Source organism: Cryptotermes secundus, unplaced genomic scaffold (assembly GCF_002891405.2).
Source record: "Cryptotermes secundus unplaced genomic scaffold, Csec_1.0 scaffold26, whole genome shotgun sequence".
NCBI classification, from domain to species: domain Eukaryota; kingdom Metazoa; phylum Arthropoda; class Insecta; order Blattodea; family Kalotermitidae; genus Cryptotermes; species Cryptotermes secundus.
In genome coordinates this window covers 4,517,241-4,536,313 of record NW_019743656.1, presented here as the reverse complement: position 1 = coordinate 4,536,313, position 19,073 = coordinate 4,517,241, and the positions used below count along the sequence as shown (strand labels likewise).

The 19,073-nt window shown below is 43.1% G+C and overlaps 1 protein-coding gene across 6 annotated transcripts in view; it reads left to right on the top strand.

Annotated features, from left to right (window-relative positions):
- LOC111874180 overlaps positions 1 to 19,073 on the top strand; it is an 801,454-nt gene that overhangs the window by 98,840 nt on the left and 683,541 nt on the right. For 5 of the 6 annotated variants that reach the window (XM_033755360.1, XM_023869458.2, XM_033755359.1 and 2 more), the window contains exon 1: positions 14,113 to 14,220. The gene's annotated coding sequence lies outside the window, so the exon portion shown is untranslated. Of the gene's footprint in view, positions 1 to 14,112; positions 14,221 to 19,073 lie in introns of those variants that run through there. The other variant, XM_033755358.1, reaches the window with a different exon arrangement.

The window sequence follows — 19,073 nt, the reverse complement described above, 5'->3', positions numbered from 1 at the left end:
GAAACGTCATAGAACTTGTGACGGAGTACAAGACGTCACGTCACGGGAGATAGTACCCTTCACAGTCACCCCTGTGATAACCACAAACCCACTATCATAACTCTTTTTTACGGGATTTTGTTTTCAGTGTAAGAAGCTTTCAGTTATGTGGCCTGAGAACATGTTTATAACCATTGGTCGAGCCGGAACGTACGCGCACACACAACGTTATTTTATTGTATTCTAGTGTAACGCCCGCTGAGAATTGAAAGGGAATTCTTGTTAGTTGTATGAACACTTCCCTTGCTTTCTCTCGTATTCTTTTCCAGTCCTACAAGTTATCGAATGATACGCTGATGCTTCCATTTGACACCCTCTCCCACGAACAGTGCCCACAAATAATCATATATCCATATCAAAATATTAAGAATACTCATAGAACCGGAATGGCTCAGTCGGTATAGCGACTGGCTACGGGCTGGACAGCAGAGGGGGTCGGTGTTCGAGTCCCGGTAGGGACAAGGACTTTCTCTTCTCCACGTCGTCCAGACGGGCTTTGGGGCCCACCTAGCCTCTTGTCCAGTGGGTACTGGGCGCTGTCTTTCCTCGGGGGTTGGTGTTCGAGTCCTGGTAGGAGCAAGGACTTTCTCTTCTCCACGTCGTCCAGACGGGCTTTGGGGCCCACCTAGCCTCATGTCCAGTGGCTACTGGGCGCTCTCTTTCCTCATTATTACTGTGCTACAAGCCGGAAGGCCGCGGGTTCAATTCCCGATTAGTTCATTGGATTTTTTCAGCTAACTTAATCCTTCTAGCTGTACTGTGACCCCGGGGTCGACTCAGCCTCTAACAGAAATGAGTACTAGGAATCTTCCTGAGGTTGAAGTTCGGCCGGAGCGTAAGGTTGACAATCTCACCGCCATCTTTGAGACGATTGTATAGAGAATGTGGAAATCTCGACGTCTCACAGCCTTATAGGTCTCCACAGTCTGTTACAGGGATAGCTTTACATAATTGTTACCGTTGGCATAATATGTATTATGTAGACAGTAGTAACATTCGAGGCCATGTAGACTGGCTACCGACACCACCAACGCAGATCACGCATGCTCCAATTGGCTGCTGATAAGACACTCTGCATTTCTGTGTATAAACAACTCGCTGTGATCAGTGAACAAACCGAGACAATTAAAAGTAAATACCCTCAGGAAATGCGATTCTGTTGTCTGCGCGCCGGTGTCTCTATCATTGCTACAAACAGCTAAAAGTACTTGTAGCTGAAACACAGATAGCTAATCAGCAAGATTACGGCAATACTGTGCTCCGGAGATGTGACCTTGCTTACAGAACGTTCCGAAAACCTAGGGACTTACTCAGCTTCGCTGTTCCGTGTGAGGTATCTTCTGGCAGCTGAAGTGTAGACAACGCGTGTCGTCTCTCTTTTAAATTGTATTTTAACGTAAATAATTCAAATAGCAGTACTGATTAAATTTATGAGTGTAAGGACCTAGAAACCAGGAGCCGGGATAGCTCAGTCGGTATAGAGACTAACTACAGGCCGGACGACTGAGGGGTCGGAATACGAGTTCCGGTAGGGTCAAGAATTTCCTCTTCTCGTCATCTACACGTGTTCTGGGGTTCACCCAGCTTCCTATCCAATGGACACCGGGGCTAAGGCGGCCGTGGCGTGAAGCTGACAACTCACCTCCAGCTAGTACCGAAGTCAAGAAAATGTGGATCTATATGTTCACTCCCACATACGCCTTCATGGTGAAGTGCTTAATTAGTTAAGCCCATGGACAACTTTATCCTTTTTACCTTTAAGGAACTAGAAACAGTAGTTTTTTTTTTCCCTTGGCACTACAGCCCCAGTGGGGCTAGGCCTACCTCCATGAACTTCTCCGTTCACTTCGGTTTTTCTAGATCATACACATTCGGTAGGACTCCTTGGGCGGGTGATCAGCTCGTCGCAACACCTCTACCTGTATACAAACACAGAAAAACGCACACACACAAACTAAACATCCATGCCCTGAGTAGGATTCGAACCCACGATCCCGGTTTCCAAGCGAGCGAAGACAGTACATGCCTTAGACCGCTCGGCTACCGTGCCCGGCGAAACAGTAGTTTAAGAGCGAAAATTTTGCGATAAATTGTGAAGGAACAAATTTCTGGAATAGACTCCATACTTGTGATGTTTCCATCAAGGCTTGCGTTTACTGGATTAAGTACAAGTGCAGATACTGAGAAGGCAGCTGGTCTGTGAGACGATTAGTGTTGCGCGGGGCAACCAGCCATCTCCTGCAAGTTATATTTAGAACTGTATCCGTTCATAATGTATTCAGATCTTCAAAATTCGGAACTATTCTGTAGGCGTGTTTTTGCCACGCTCTCCGAAGAATATTATACTGCTGCACAGGATAAAGGAAGTCATGTATCGTCTTCAGGTTCGTATCCTAGATGTTATTAAGTGACATATAGGAAGAGATTCCGTTAGTTGCAGGATTTTCATCGACAATTTAACACTATTTTTAGCGACCGATCTGAAGTATTTAGGATGAAGAGTAAACTTTAAATATACTTTTATATTTTAATGTAACATTTGACCAATTTATTCTTTCCTTCACATTTGATATAACTCCCAAAATCTAGGGAACAGATAACTCATTAGCCCCCAATCCGGTCCATAATTCTTTCATTACAAAGTCGAAAACGGTTAATGTTGTAGAAGGATAAAACCGGTGTTTATTTTGAGATCTATTCAAAACACTCAAATACACTGCGTAAATAAGATGAATTATTTAACGCTAACGCATGGGTATAAACACTTATTGGTTAGCTCTGAGGCTGAACGTAGTTTCAGAGTGGCTTGGTACAGGATAGAGGTAAAGCTATCCACGTAACAGTGCGTGAAGACCCATAGGGTTGTGAGACGTTGAGGGTCCCACATTTTCTAGACAATCGGCTCACAGATGGCGGTGAAGTTGTCAGTCTTATGCGCCGGCAGAGCCGCCCTTTACCCCCAGGAAAATTCCTGGTACTCATTTCTGTTAGAGACTGAGTCGACCCCAGGACCATAGTGCGGCTGGAAGGAATAGGCCAATCGAAAAATTCAGTGAACTCATCGGGAACAGAAACCACGACCTTCCGGCTTGTAGCATAGTGCCTCAACCAATGTCGCTACCTCATGCCCCGAAGGGTAGGGCATGTAAAGGCGCTTCCACATTACTCATGCTCGTGCTCGTGCTCGCCAGGCTTGTGCTCGTCGGGAGACTCGTCTGGCTTTTACTTGTGCTCGTAAATCTTCGTCCACACTACTTCAGTTGCTCGCCAGGCTTCGGCGCGTGAGGATCCGTATATTTACTCGTAGTGTGTATAGGCTGTAGTCGTATTTTAATTTATTAGCTATAGTTTTTAAATTAAAAATTTAAAATTTGCTTGTCTCGTGACTTGTCATATCGTCCACATTACTCGCGAGCATAGCGAGTCACACGAGCACGAGTAATGTGGACGCGCCTTAACACAGTCGTAGTTACTGCGCGTCACCCTCCTCCCCGCCTACAACGCAGCTGAAACCAAGTCCAAGTCCAAACCCAAGTCACATTGCGACTGACGGTCAGTCAGTCAGTAAGTCGTGGTGTCGAGCCCCATCTGGGGCTCATGACCAGATATTTATTACTGTTTGGCATTTACGGTCTTGTTTCTGTGGGGCGCCCTCTCTGACGAGAGGACGGGTCTGCCTTTTGTATATGCTGCTGGCCCTTGCCAGTGCAGTCTTTCTCGGGTCCGAGTCCCTTGGGACTCGCGACCATATTTTACTGTCTCTGAATTGAGAATTCCCTTTTCGTCGCCTCCTACGACTCACAGAGTCACGCAGCTGAAACCATTGTCCAGCTGCTGTTAAAATGCTTCTCCTCACCGCCAACCCCGAGACGAGATTTGAAATCACAGGCTGTAAGTTGTGTGGCTGCTCACTATTCAGCTTGCCATTCTGCAAAAGTCTATAGTGTATCAAGCTCCGAAACGTCGTATATAGCAATTGTTTCTTTTGCAGTTTTTTAAAGCCGCTTTCAATGACGCAAATATGCAGCATCAAATGACTGGATGATGATTAGTAATTATAGAATGATTTGAAACCGTCCATTGTGACTCAGTTGTATGTTGATATGATGTCCCCCCCCTTTTATTATAGTTAGTTGCTTTTTTAGTCGTATTGAGGTATTGACCAAAACATGTAAATGCATCATATACATTTGAGTCACACTGGGCGGTGTCAAATCATTCTATAATATCTAATTATTGTGACGGACCAGAAAGAATAAGGTTAAATTTTATAATTAATAAATTAGAATGGATGTGGAAGGAAGCGGTCGTGGCCTAATTTAGGGCGCTGTCGAAGGATGTGCTTGGATAGACTGAGGGAAGCAACGAAATGCCATTGTTTCGGCCTAGATTCGAATTGAGAACTACCCAAATAAAATTCAAAGGCTTCAGGACCGCAGCCATTAATTTTCAGAGATCAGTATAGCATCGCACTGTGCCACCATCTCAGAAGTTTAATTCGGAATTTGAACAGGAACTGTTGTCTCATGAGTAAAGGAAGAAAAACATGAAGTGGTTACCCCTGTTCCCACTCGTGCAGCAGTAGGGTTACAATACGCAGCAATGTTAATCCTCCGCAACACGTAAGAAGAGACACCCGCGCGTGTTCAGTGTTACGTAGCGTATTGTAAACAGGTTAAGAAGCTTGCTTTTGCACTTCTGAGAACACTTCAGACCCAGTTAAACAGATTAATGTGCGGGACTTAGTGACGAAATTAATAATTCTTCCTAGCTTTTGACGTTTTTAACACTTCCGTAACGTAAAGAACGCCTTATGTGTTCACAGAGATTTTATGATTGTGTGTGCATGTAAATTGACTGTCTGTGCTAGGATGGTTCCCATTAAGTTTCGACACGGTAAAGTTATCCCTGTAACAGTCCGTGGAGGTCCATAGGGTTGTGAGACGTCTAGGCTCCCACATTTTCTAGATAATTGGCTCACAGATGGTGGTGAGGTTGTCAGTCTTACGCCTCGGCCGCCTTTTACCCCCAGGAAGATTCTTGATACTCATTTCTGTTAGAGGCTGAGTCGACCCCAGGGCCATAGTGCAGCTAGAAGGATTAGGTAAGTTGAAAAATCCAATGACCTCATCGGGAGTCGAACCCGTGACCTTCCGGCTTGTAACATAATGCCTCAACCAACTACGCTACCGCTTGCCCCAAATTTTGACTCGATTCTTCTCTTTTGGTTTTCATAAAATATTTATGCCCCCAAGTTTTGCTGTGAAAATAATTTCAACCCTTCTAACTTTTATTTGTATTTAGGTTTGTGATCAAAACTCGGTAAAAATAATTCAAAATTTTAAAATGAAAATGGGTAAAGGTTCTGTTTATTTGGCTACTGGTAAAGCCGACAAATGGTAAAATCTAAGCGCTCTTGTTTGTTTAAGTATCCGGATTAAAATTGTGTCTGCTTCTTACTGGAGGAGGTGTTTACACGCAGCTAAAGAGAATTATTTCAGGCGATTTTGACTTTGGAATTTCATTTTCTCACGGCCCCTGTCACAAGTTCTGAACTACTGGCCTACTCTGACATACGAGTATTTGACTAATTTTATGAGGATTATTTTCTTGTGGATTGTGACGCCGTGCAGTCGGGAATATATTTACCGGCGGAAGAGCCTGCTTACTCTATATTCAGGGCAGATATGTAACATGAGCATGGATACGGCTATAGGGACAGATAGGGTCGCGCGCGGGGCCCTGAGTGAATGAACAGGATCAAGGAAGATGGTGTAAGGAATACTGGTTCTTTTAGGGACCGTTCTACAAAGCCATATTGATTGGAAAATATAATTGCTCAGAATGGACAAACAGAAAATTCTTAGAGGCAAAGAAGTACATTGAAATTATTTTCTGATTATATTTTATGCCCAACAAATCCACGTTGAAATTTGAGCAAACTTTATACTAATCCGAAATATTGATATAGTTAACGGGTATAAATATGTATTTATTACTGCGATAAAATGTACGTTTTTAATAATGCATGGGATTTTGAATAAATAACAGGGTTTAGTTGAAGAGTTTTCCCCACAGATGGCAGGAAATTACACATAATGATCTGAATGAATGATGCAAAGCGGAAATTGACTTAATGGTGCTACACGATACACACATGTAATTATTGCTTCTCCCTGCGATGTAATTACTGTGGCCCTTTTTATGCAAGACTATGCTTTATGTCATAAAATTATGTGCAACACGCGCAACCAACGTAACGGACTGTGAATGTTAAACATGTACAAAATCTATCTCAGTGTATTCACATATTATCAGATTTACAGGTGTCATAGGGATCCCTGTTGGGAGAGAAGTGCTTGCGAGGGGAACTGGAAGGAAGAAAAGTTGTATTGATGTATGGTCGGAGGCAGATGGACCTAACGTAGTGGTTATAATTTTGGTAGAGTTTTGCCATAGGTTTCATGGGATAAATAAGATTTTAGCTTTCTGTCTGTTTTCTTTTATTGCTAGTGGGGTGGGACTAAGTCCCTTGTACTGCGGCCACTTCTGGCCTATTGTACCAGCCCCAGATGATAGGTGAGGGTGATTGTGGAGCAATTGGTGGAATGAAGATTGGCAGGGGAAACCGAAGTACTCGGAGAAAACCTGCCCCAGCTCCACTTTGTCCACCACAAATCCCACTTAACCAGACCCGGGATCGAACCCGGGCCGCCGCAGTGGGAAGCCAGCGATTAACCGCTTGAGCTATGGAGCGACCTTTCTTACTAAATGTATGGGTGCCTTACAGCCAGGGTCAGAGATTGTGATTACTCGAGGCGTAACTCTGTTTACCTGCATTAGGGAGGTACCTGGTTCGAATATTGGCAGATACACAGCTTATCGTGACTGAAGTCTTTCGTGGGATTTCCTCAGTTCCTCAAGGGGAATGGTGGGATTGTACACTGAAATAGGCAACGACAGTTTCTTTTCATATTCTCTATAATTCATTATTGATCACTGTGTCATTTGGGGTCGACTCAGCCTCTAAGAGAAATGAGTGCCAGGAATATTTCTGGGGGTAAAGGGCGGCCGGCGCATAAGACAGACAACCTCACCGCCAGCTGTGAGCCGATTATCTAGAAAATGTGTGAGCGTCGACGGCTCAAAACACATGGGCCTCTACGTCCTGTTACAGGGATAGCTTTACGTTTATAATCATATTACCATTCGACGCCGTATATTCTCGGATGATTACAGCATCTTTATAAAATAGGAAAAAATAAAATAAATAACATTTAACTGAAGAAGTAAAGTCTTATTAAACGCGGACGAGAATCAAGCGGTACGCCTTCACTTGCCGAATACTTGCAGTGTGAAGAAAGTGAGATTCTGGGATATGACAAGGTGACGCTGTCAGACGCTACACTAAGGCGCGTCGAACAGGAGGGTGTTTGAAGAGTGATGGATTGGGAAATATTTGGAACGAAATCTTCTTGGTCATATCTAGGTACTAACCGGAATTTGCTTGGAGGGACCGGGGAAAATCACGAAGCATCTTGGGCAGGATAGCCGGGGTCCCGACCGTGATTCGAACCGAGCGCGTCCAAAATAGAAGTCGGAAGGGTTGGCACTGCAGCCGACTTGTCAGTGGCCTTTCGCGTAGCGACACACCGGCAGGGCTGCAGACTCGTATTCGGGAGGTTCTGGTTTCGGATCTCGATTGGAACACCTGCTATCTTGACTTAGGTTTATTCGTCGGTTTTCTCAGTTCATACAGGAGAATTCGGGTAAGGCGCGCGATCAGATCACTGCTGCTTCCTTTCATATCCTTGCCAATAAGTCATGATTAATTAATTATTATCTTAACACGTGACGTCATGTAATCTTCATGATGATAAAAAGTGACGCTATCCCTGTAACAGGCCGTGGAGGCCCGTAGGGTTGTGAGACGTCGAGGCTTCCACATTTTCTTTAGGCAGTCGGGTCAGAGATGGCGGGGAGGTTGTCAGTCTTACGCGCCGGCCGCCCTTTACCCCCAAGAAGATTCCTGGTACTTATTTCTGTGAAAGACTGAGTCGACCGCAAGGCCACAGTGCGGCTGGGATGATTAGGTCAGTCAACGAGAATCGAACCCTCTACTTTCCGGGTTGTAGCATAGTGCCTCAACCAACTACGCTACCGTATGCCATAGTCTTTCTACTGATAGAATCGTTAAACAACCGACTGAAAGAAAAAGTTCGGGGAAGAACTAATCTAATATCATTTGATAAGACACGAACCGCGTAGAAAACGTCTCGTCCAATTCTTCTATTGTTGGATGTGTACTCGTTGCTGCAGTGACATATTTTTTACCGAGCCTTTGCCTAGCAACGTACATATACAGACACACAGACTTACGGGAGGGATTTATGAAGTACGCCTTTGAGAAGGACTCAGGACGTATATATGTACCGGGTTTAATAAAGATTGGTTCAAGAGTTCAAAATTTGATATGGGGGTTACATAGACACACAGACGGGATGGAGATCGCATAAGCATACTTAGGAAAGTAGACTAAGAATACAAACGCATTTTATGGGCTTAAACTAAGTTGTGTTATTAATAAAGTTGAAAATGGCCCGAGAATTTGAATGTGCTTTCTAATAATTATTTGTTCAGAATTAAATTCCCTGCTGACATCCAGTCAGAGGGACATCATAATCTCATTCAGAGGTTAGTGTAAGTTTTAAGCACATGTCGGAATGTCAGTTGCAGGTGTATGAGGGAGGAGACTAGACCGATGTACCTTGTCGGGGTGTCAGTACTTCATGGCGAGAGCGGAATAAGTCACTTGCATTACGATTTCTACATTAATAACTCGTAGGTCCTTATGGGTCCTCACATGGTATCTATGAAGAGCACTGTGTTTTGTGATGTTACAGCTTGTATTTCGGTACAAGTTCACTGACGTTTCGGAGAAAAATTTGCTCTCATCTTCAGGAAACATTATTTTTTCAGTGGTTCTTCCAGCCCATTACGGGCTCAGGCCTCTTATTCATTCGCGTAATCATTTTCACAGACGATAGAACTCTTTGGACGAGTGATCAGCCCATCGCAAGGCCGCTACCTAAACGTAGGACAACACAGACGCAGAATAAACGCATACACACACCAAACATCCCTATCTTGAGTGGGATTCGAACCAACGATCTCAGGGTCCTAGCGAGCGAAGACAGTCAATTCCTTAGACTGTACGGCTACTGTGACCGGCTCAGGAAAAACATCACATCACCGGTACAAAAACCTCACCTGTTCATGCTGTTGAAGGAAACAGTCGCTGTTTATTGTGAGGATCATACGGAACAGACGTGGTCTATAAAGATTCAGTCCGTACCTCATAGGAAACACATTACGTCTGCNGGGGGGGGGAAGAAACTATATTTCAGTTTTGAAGGTTCCCAGGCAGTGCCCGCTTGTCCTTCTGGTAAAGATAGAGCATATAATCTGATTTTTGTTTGTTTGTTTTTGCTAACGTTGGGAGGGCTATATTAAGGCGAAATTTTGATGTTAACAATGGGAGGGCTGCATGTGAGGCATGCAGTGCAATGATCCTCACATAATGTTAATTTCAGCTTTCGAATTAACTGGAACAGTACGAGTTCATTATTATCATTGCTTTAGCCAGTCGTAAGAGTTTTTAGGACAAACATAACAAATCTTCACATAAGAATAAAGCTGAATATATTATGTGAGGATCATACGGAACAGACGTGGTCTATAAAGATTCAGTCCGTACCTCATAGGAAACACATTACGTCTGCGCTACAAAGCCCAACCGGTTAATGCTGTTTAGAGAAACAGTAGCTGCTTATTGTGAGAACCATACGATACACACAAATATGCTGTGTGTAGGCAGAATTAAGAGTTTTTAGTATGTTAAAGCGGGTGGTACATATAGTTACCATTGGGCTTCATTAATCCGCAGCCTTCAGTGTTTAAACTAGACAAGGTTCCAATATTTAGCGCTCCAATTTGGAATGAATAAAACAGTTGCACTAATGCCATTCATGCGTTCAAAGCAAGTTGTGATGAAGATTGATTAGCGTACAACCGCATGCCTATCCTATAGTCTGTTTCCCGTAGCGACATCGTGCGTTTAGATAAAGCCTGCTCTTCGTATCATCTGTGATGTGTATAGAGTACGAAGAGAAATACCAAGAAAGACAGAAATCCCGATAAACGTGTGACATTCTTTTTCTGCTGAATGTGGCTAAGGCTTCAGGGGCGATTTCTCTGCTGTCCGCGAGAGAACGTGAATCTAGAAAAGAGAATGTAATCCACAGAGATTCAGTCACCACTGTGCGCTGTTACACGTGACCTGTAGTTCCAATTACCAATAAAGCATCATCATATATGTTATAGAATCGCCGGGGAATCTCGCACATTCTTTTGTTTGCTGGACTGTCGGCTAGATGGCAGTAATGCATCCGGAAGGTCCTGCAATCGGCCGTCTCGACACGGGTTCTCCTGGTTACTTTTCGTTTGTCTTTAAACAAATGCTTAGTTGGCTCCAAACTTCTAAGTTTTACACGTACTTCATATCTCTCTTCCAGCCCCTCCTACTCATATTCATCAAATTGAAGCCCCATCCGCATCAAGCCACTATTTTTTTTCTCCCAATCATAGCTCGACATTAATTCAGAAAATCAGAATCTCGCAGCCTCTGTCTCAAGCCACTTCTAACTATTCCAACGCCTTCACTTTTACACTGCCTCTTATCAGAACCTTCTAACAGAATGAAACTCTTTCTCTCCCTCCCCACAGAACGGACAGAGATCAACGGAAGTTTATCTACCGTTTGGTCCTCTCAAGATGTCGAACAGCCCACCTCATCGTGCTGTAGTTGTGTTGCATTTATACTTTTCCACAGGGTGACTGCCTACCCTGCACCTACTACTTCTAGCTTTTAAACGTTTAGGCCCTTTGAACCCAAAATCAAGTAAAGAAGAATTAAGTGGACAGAGCATGTAGCACGGATGGGGAGAATAGTAATGCATGTGAGGAAAGAGACTGCTAGAAAGGCGTAGACGTCGGTGGGAGCAACTTTTTTTTTAATTTCGTGGGGTGGGCTGAGACTGAATCCACTTGGTATGTCGGCCATTAATTGGCCAATTGTACCAGCCCGGATGATAGATGATGGTGACTGTGGAGCTGTCAGTGGAATGAGAATTGGTAGGGGATACGGAAGTATTTGGAGGAAAAGTGCCACAGCACCACTTGGTCCACCACAGATCCCACACGAAGTGACCTGGGCTCGAACCCGAGCCGCCATAGTGGGAAGCCGGAGACCATGAACTATGGCACCGTCTCGGTGGAAGGAGAGTTGTAAGGTCAATGTTAGAGAAATAGGGTGGAATTTTTCAGTCCAGAACCTTTTGTCTTCTCGTGTGCTGTCCAAAAACTTAAAAATTAGAATATACAGAACTATAATTTTGCCTGTGGTTCTGTATAGGTGAGTGTGAAACTTGGTTTCTGACTTTAAGGGAGGAACACAGACTGAGGGTGTTTGAGAACAGGTTGCTGAAGAGAATATTTGGACTGAAGAGAGATGAAGTGACGGGAGGTTGGTGAAAACTGCACAATGAGGAACTTCATGATGAATTGTCCTTTTCTCAAAGTGTAATTAGAATGATCAAGTCAAGAGGAGTGAGGTGGGAAGGGCATGTAACACGAATGGGGAGATACTGGTGGGAAAGCCAGATGGAATGAGACCACTGTGATGACCAAGACATACTCGTAGGTGAATGGGCAATATTAAAATGGATCAGGTTGGGATAGATTGGATTGATCTGACTCAGGATGGGGACCAGTGGAGGGCCCTTGTGAAGACGGCAATGAACCTTCGGGTTCCATAAAATGTTGGGAAATTCCTGACTAGCTTAACGACTGCCGGCTCCTTGAGAAGGGCTCGGTTCCGTGGTGTTCATTTGTTGGTTGAACTATACGTATATCTTCTAGGTTTGATACTAAATCACGTAGCCTATCGTTTATTTTAGAACACTTGGGCGAATCTCTTTTCAGAAAGAAAGCCAGGGCAGTAGAGTCAGCGTAGGGACCAAGCTTTGGGCTGGATGACCAAGGAATCGGAATTCGATTCCTTTCACAGACAAGAGAGTGTTCTCCTCTCTAGAGTTTCCAGACAGATTATGGAGCCTGCCCTATTCACCGGGTGACGGGGTCTCTTTTCCCAGCCGTAGAATGCCACTCACACGTACATCTACTGCCGAGGCCAAGAGTGTGAGGAGCTATACCTCCGTTCTGTCATAAGTCTTTATGAAGTGGTGCCTAATTAAGAACAGAGATAGCTTTATTTTTTCTAGTTTCAGTGTTTAAGCATAATACGTATAGAGACATACCCCGTTTAACGCAGTGAGTGTGTTGCCGGAAGCGAGGGAGCTGACAACAGAGTCAGTGTTACGAGAGGTCGTTTTAGTACAGTAGCTACGAAAGGGGGGACGCGGTAGTGTAGTTGGTTGAGGCACTATGCTACAAGCCGGAAGGTCGCGGGTTAGATTCCTGAAGAGGTCATTGTTTTTTTTTTAATTTACCTAAGTCATCTACCCGCAAGAAGGCCCTGGGGTCGACCAGCCTTAGACAGAAATGAGTACCAGAAATCTTCCTGGTGGTGAAGGGCGTCCGGCGCGTAAGCCTGACGTCCTCACTGCCTTTGCGATTCGATTGTCTACAAAATGTGGGAGCCCCGACGTCCCACAAGCCTATGGGCCTCCAAGGTCTGTTATAGCGATAGCTTTACCTTTTCTACAGTAGCTACGGAATCTATTTATCTATCTATCTACAGCACTTTGTATGACCTTGGCCGCTTTTTCAGTTTCTTGATCTTCTATAGACTCCTTTGACGGGGGGGGGGCCGCTACCTACAAACAGAACACAGTCACAGAATAAACGTGCATAGACATCCATGCCTCAAGTGGGTTTAGAACCCACAATCCCAGTGTTTGAGCGGACAAAAACAGTTCATACCTTAGATCGCGGGGCCACTGTGATCGTAATTATGAAGTGCGTTCCTAAAATAGTAATTTATTACAGTTATGAAGTGAATAAAATGGGCATATATGTTTAAAGTCACTAATTCATTTAGAATTCCTTACAGAACGTGTATAATGTACCAACATTGGCTGTACTGGAAGCTGTGCCCGGCTGTGGCTCTCTTTGCAAGCAACTGACAGCTTACTAGTGGAGGAAGACATTAAATGCTGGATGCCTGCCTAGCCTGAAACCTCTCCTTCCGAAGCATATCGCTGTGGCAGGATATCCTATCGCTTCACTCTAGCGCTCTATTCAAAATTCGCGTCGTTTTCAGATATGATTTCCATGGCATCAAGATGCGGGATAGCGTAGTGGGTACAGCGACTGGCTACGGGGTGGACGTCCGACGGGTCGGAGTTCTGGTACCGGTAGGGTCAAGAATTTTCCCTTGTCCACGTCGTCCAAACTGGCTCTTCTGTCCACCCAGCCTCGTATCCAATGAGCACCGGAGTCTCTTTCCCTGGTGATAAAGCGGCCGGAACATGAAGCTGGACACTCACCTCCAACTAGTGCCGAGGTCAAGAAAAAGTGGATCTATATATCCACTCCCCCATACTCCTTTATGGCGTGGTGCTTAAATGGTTAAGCACATTAACAACTTTACCTTTACCTTATTCATGGAATCATTGATCGCAATCATGAAACACGTCAGTAACTCTGAGGTTAATTTATTTCCACAAAATCAGCATTCTCCAGAGAGAGGTGCCGCTTGTGAGGTTCCGTCCAGTCTTCATTTTCTTACGGGAACTGTTACAGGAATGGAGAGCGTTATAACGAATTAACTTCATACGGGTTGCGTTAAATGAGATACATCTGTACTATATTGGGTAAAGTAACAACAATAATATTATTAAAAACACGAGTCTCGTCCTCCCTTTCCCCTAAAACCGCTGCATGTCATATAACAGGTGTCCCTTATTTAGCGCAGGCGCGGTTCTGCATCCCAGCCCCTCAACCCTATAGCAGAGCGCTGCAGGTTTCCTCACAATCAGACGTCGTCTCGCTGACCGCCTCGTCTGCTTTCTTCACAGCAAGCACAGAATCTGCAGCCACCCAGTCGCAGGAACACGAGGGCACGGCCAGTCAGCTTATGTGCATCCCTGCTCGACCAAGGTAAGAACCCGGGTCTCCGGCCTACCAACATTACTTATTATATACTAGTTTTCTCTTGTTTAGAAACAGACGTGTTAAGAAGATGTGAGGACATATGAGGGTGTTGACTGGGTGCATAAAACGTTGTCTCTTCCCACCTCTGCTGTAGTTTTGCGTATGTTGATTGAAGGAGATAGATCTAAACACAGAATGGTTCAGAACAGACGATTTTTACCATTTAACCCTTCAAAGGCCAGTGGTCGATATATGTACCACCTATTTTAACATACTAAATCTCTGGCATTCTGTCCACAAATGGCATTTATGAGTTCCGTATGGTTGTCACAATAAACAGAGACATTTTCCCCAGCTGGGATTTGTAGTGGAGACCTGTTTCCCGTGAGGTACGAACTGTATATATATATATTATTTAGAAGGGATTTAGTCCTTAATGTTTTAAAGCACAGTGGTACCCTACGTAACACCTTGGTGTACAAAACCTCTACATTATTTCGTAGAACGTATTTGTATATTTCTTATGATTTTCTGTATGAACAGCGTTTATTTGATTAAACAGCGTTGACAGACTGTTTTCTGAACTAGAGAGTTAATGTGAAACGTGTGAGATATTTAGTTGAATTGTATACATAAGAGCCTTGATAATTTCTCTATTTAAACAAGGATGTAAACGCATACACTGTAAATCTGACAGGCGTTTTCGGTAAGAGGAATTAGGAATGAAATGACACCACAGTGAGCCCTTCCATTAGAGTAAACAAATATTAGATTCACATGCATCTGTTCACGGTTACGTTATATTAAAAAATTGGCGAGAAATAAGACTTTTTTAGCCTATAGGATGAATAAAGGGTTAGGATTTCGCGTTTTACTGTTACGGAAATAAATATATAAATTGTTTAATGAAAGTTTTAAAATCATATTTTAGCGGAATGCTACATTAGAAGGATGAAACAAGTATGATTTTAATGCGGCATAAACGCAATAACGACTTTCTTTTATTTTTTAACTGCCGTTATGTTCTGGAGGCCATGGTCGGTTGCTTAATATGAAAGTTCGGTAATATATTCATAACATATATTTTGTTTAATTGTCTTCGATATTGTTAAGATTTAGGGAGAAAATATGTTCTCCGTAAAATACATTTTTCATTTCTCTGTACGTGTATAATACTCGTTCCAAACAATTGTCTCACTGATGAGTACTTAGCGAATTACTTGCAGATGTCTTTATGTGAAGTTGTTATTAAATACCTTAGATATAAAGGAAATTGTAAATGTCTCACAATATTTTGTAAAATTCCCTGCTATCAAATTTCGTGCATATCTTCTCATCGATTCTCGAGTTGTTACATGCTTATGCACAGATGGGCCGAGAAAGCTTAATGAGTCCTCCATAGGTTCTCGAGCACGAGTTAGAATGACATTTGTCCTGTCATGTAAATGCACGGGACGGTTCTCCCCAAGAAAGCCCCGAATGACTGTATAAATCACGCAATAATTTACCTATATATGAGGACGAAGATTGGTGAGTACATACCTTGATAGACGTGGAGGTAATTGGGTTACAGAAGATGCTGAAATTTGTTTCCTGCCTCCTGCAGATACAACCCGAAACGACGCTTCATGCCCGCATGGCAGGAATGGTTGCGGAAATGTCGTGAACCGGGCAGGCGGGCACCGGGTCAGTGTTACAAAGTACATACACAGTGTTCACAAGTGTCGTTTTAGTCCGTATATTATTGTATTGTTTCTAATTATTCGTTCGGGTCCTCCTCCGCATGAATTACCCTGTATAACATAAAATGTTTATTTCGTATATTTTTACAAAGTCTTAAGAATTTCGCTATCAGGCAATGCATTAATTACATGCCTGTAATGTTAGGATCAGGCTTTCAAGCAAACTGAAACGTTTGATCGTTCCTGTAACTTAAATTCGGATTGATTTATTATTCCTCTGGATTACGGTGTTTAAACTTAACGAGTATAAGAGGTATCATATCTGTCTGTCCGTTACCGTGATTGAGCTTAAGAACTGGTGATGATGGGTTTCGATACTATAAGTCATTACAAAATGTTATAGCAACATTTCGGTTTATACGATATAATCATCGACGCCGTGAAAATACACTTTAATAAGGCAATACACGTACACTCAGATCGCATGTGGACATTCTATATACTACGGCACTGAGTAAATGTTTAAAATTTTGATTGCTAGGCGATCTCTTCTGTCGCAACAATGAAAAATAGTGTAGATGTTAAGAACTGAAGAATGTAATTCAAGTATGAAACTGAATAAAAGAATATGGATCTCGCCTGTTTCTTGTGTATGGGAAGACGGACGGTCGTATCAGCACATCTGGACCAACAGGAGAATCTAATTATAGTTTCATTTAATTTATTAATATCCATGAGAAGGACAATATTAAAATCGATCTTAGAGGGGTAGAATTGGATGATATGGAATGGATTGATCTGGCTCAGGATAGGGACCAGTGGATGGCTCTGGTGAACACGGTAATGAACCTTCGGGTTCCATAAAATGCTGGAAGTTCTAGAGTAGCTGTACAATTGGCAGCTTGCTAAGATGGGAAGAAGGGCTCAGCTCAATGAATGAGTGAGTGAGAGAGAACTTCCCTTCTGTGCACTCAGGGGACGGTCAGTGTCATTGTCAGAGACCAGAATCTCTCTAACCCTTTAAAGCCCAGTGGTTACTATATTTACCACGTTCTTTAACACACTAAAACTCTGGAATCTGCCCACAGAATGTATTTGTGTGTTCCGTATGGTTCTCACAATAAACAGCGATTGTTACCCTAAACAGCATTACCCGGTTGGGCTTTGTAGCGGCGACGTAATGTGTTTCCTGTGAAGTACGAACTGAATTTATATATACTATGTAGAAGAACTTTGGAAGCACTTAGGATGTGACGCCATGTAGTTCGGTAGACGTTCAGCACGGCGTCATGTCAGAGAAGAGAGAACGTTTAATTCTGTAAGCTAACTTAATGGAAATTCAGTTTTGTAATTTTAATATTTGTGTTGCGAAAGTTCCAAAGTTTGTAATTGCTATAGGCTTTGTAAAATCTCATCATTCTATGTCCAGTTTGAAATCTGAGCTATATTTTTATATCCCCAGTCAGAGAGAAACAGAACACTGCTGCTACTGAGACGTAAATGCGAACCAAGTTTAACAAGTTTCGATTCTATATTTTAGTGCCCTGTTACGGTAGTGGAATGAATACCTGTGATTTTTTTCTTCAGTACTTACTTTGCAACATTTAGTTTTTGTCTCAGGTAATGTAGTTTTGATGCATATCGCTTGCATTCACGTGTTGACCCGTTTTATTTTATGACATGTTTCGATCAACATTCTGGCCATAATCAGACAGTAGTATTATCCGTGAGTTGGTAGTTTGCTATATTTTATAATTCACTATCACCCGTCAATGTTTTCAAGATTAATTTTTTAAAATTTAAACTTCAAATACAAGCTGTAGCATATTAAAATGCAATGACATTTGTTCATGTCGTCGTTTCTTTCGTCCTTCGATATACTTGTGCCATATGTTCTGTTCTTTTGCATGTTTACTGTTGTATTGGTTGCAGACCGACCAACACTTTCCGCTACCCACATTACAAGAGCATTAATGCAGTGCTCTACTGAACATTTTAGAATAAAGCAGAATTATTAAACATATGACGAAAGGCCGTTTACATAAATATTTCAATTTTTTTACAGTCTACACTTGCGATGCAACGTTTTATGGTTTTGATTTAGCAGTCTACCGTTGACTACGCTGACAACGCGGTATAACACGCATTCTCTTTTCTTCCGCTTAAACTGAGGAATGTGGAGTTCGAATACCACTCGAGGTATGGGTATATATGTGTTCTTCTACGTTTGAGTTGTTCGATGTAGTTGTTTTTTAGTTTCTTAAGGTGGGGTGAGACTGAGGCCACTTGTTCGCCTGTCACTAATTACCCTATTTTACAAGCCCTGGATTACAGGTGGACATGGGGCAGTCGGTCGAATGCGAATTGGCAGGGGAACCCAAGTACTCGGAGAAAACCTGTCCCAGTGCCGTTTTGTCCACCACATAAGTAGAGGCTGTGTGACGGACCGATTCCTCGTTCAGTGAGTCTCACCAAACGTCTGTAAACAAGATCTGGAAAACCGAAAACGGAATTCATTGTATCGCCGTTAATGTCCTTTTACCGTATGTACATATTTGAAATGAATTGAAAACTTATATTTACAGGATTAAGAAATATGCGTAAATTTTCCCCACTCGGCAGATGGTTTTTTTTTTCTATACTTCCAGGCAGGAGAAACCATATCCCATTCTCAGACTTACTGGGATGTAGGTATGAAGTTTCTGAAGTGTGCCTGTTGGTCGGTATTACAAGAATAGTAACATCTTTCTGTTCCCACCGCGGCGGTCCGGGTTCGAGCCCAGGTCAGGTCATATGGGATTTGTGGTAGACAAAGTGGCACTGGAGCAGGTTTTCTCCGAGTACTTAGGTTCTCCCTGCCACTTCGAATTCCACCGATTGCTCCATAATAATAATAATAATCGTCTATCATCTTGGGTTTGTACAATAGGACAAATAGCGTCCGACGTACCAAGTGGACTAGTCACACATCATGAGGGTGGGGGAATCTTTCTGACTTATTCGTTCACCCTGACAGATCAGGCCCTTAGGCCTGTTCCCACCTAAAATCAGTACCGAAATTAAGAATCCTATACACAGTCGGTAGGACACCTTGGGGCGGGGATCAGCCGCTGCCTACACAGGACAAGAAATAAGCTCAGACGGACAGCCATTCTTCGAGTGGGGTTCGAACACATA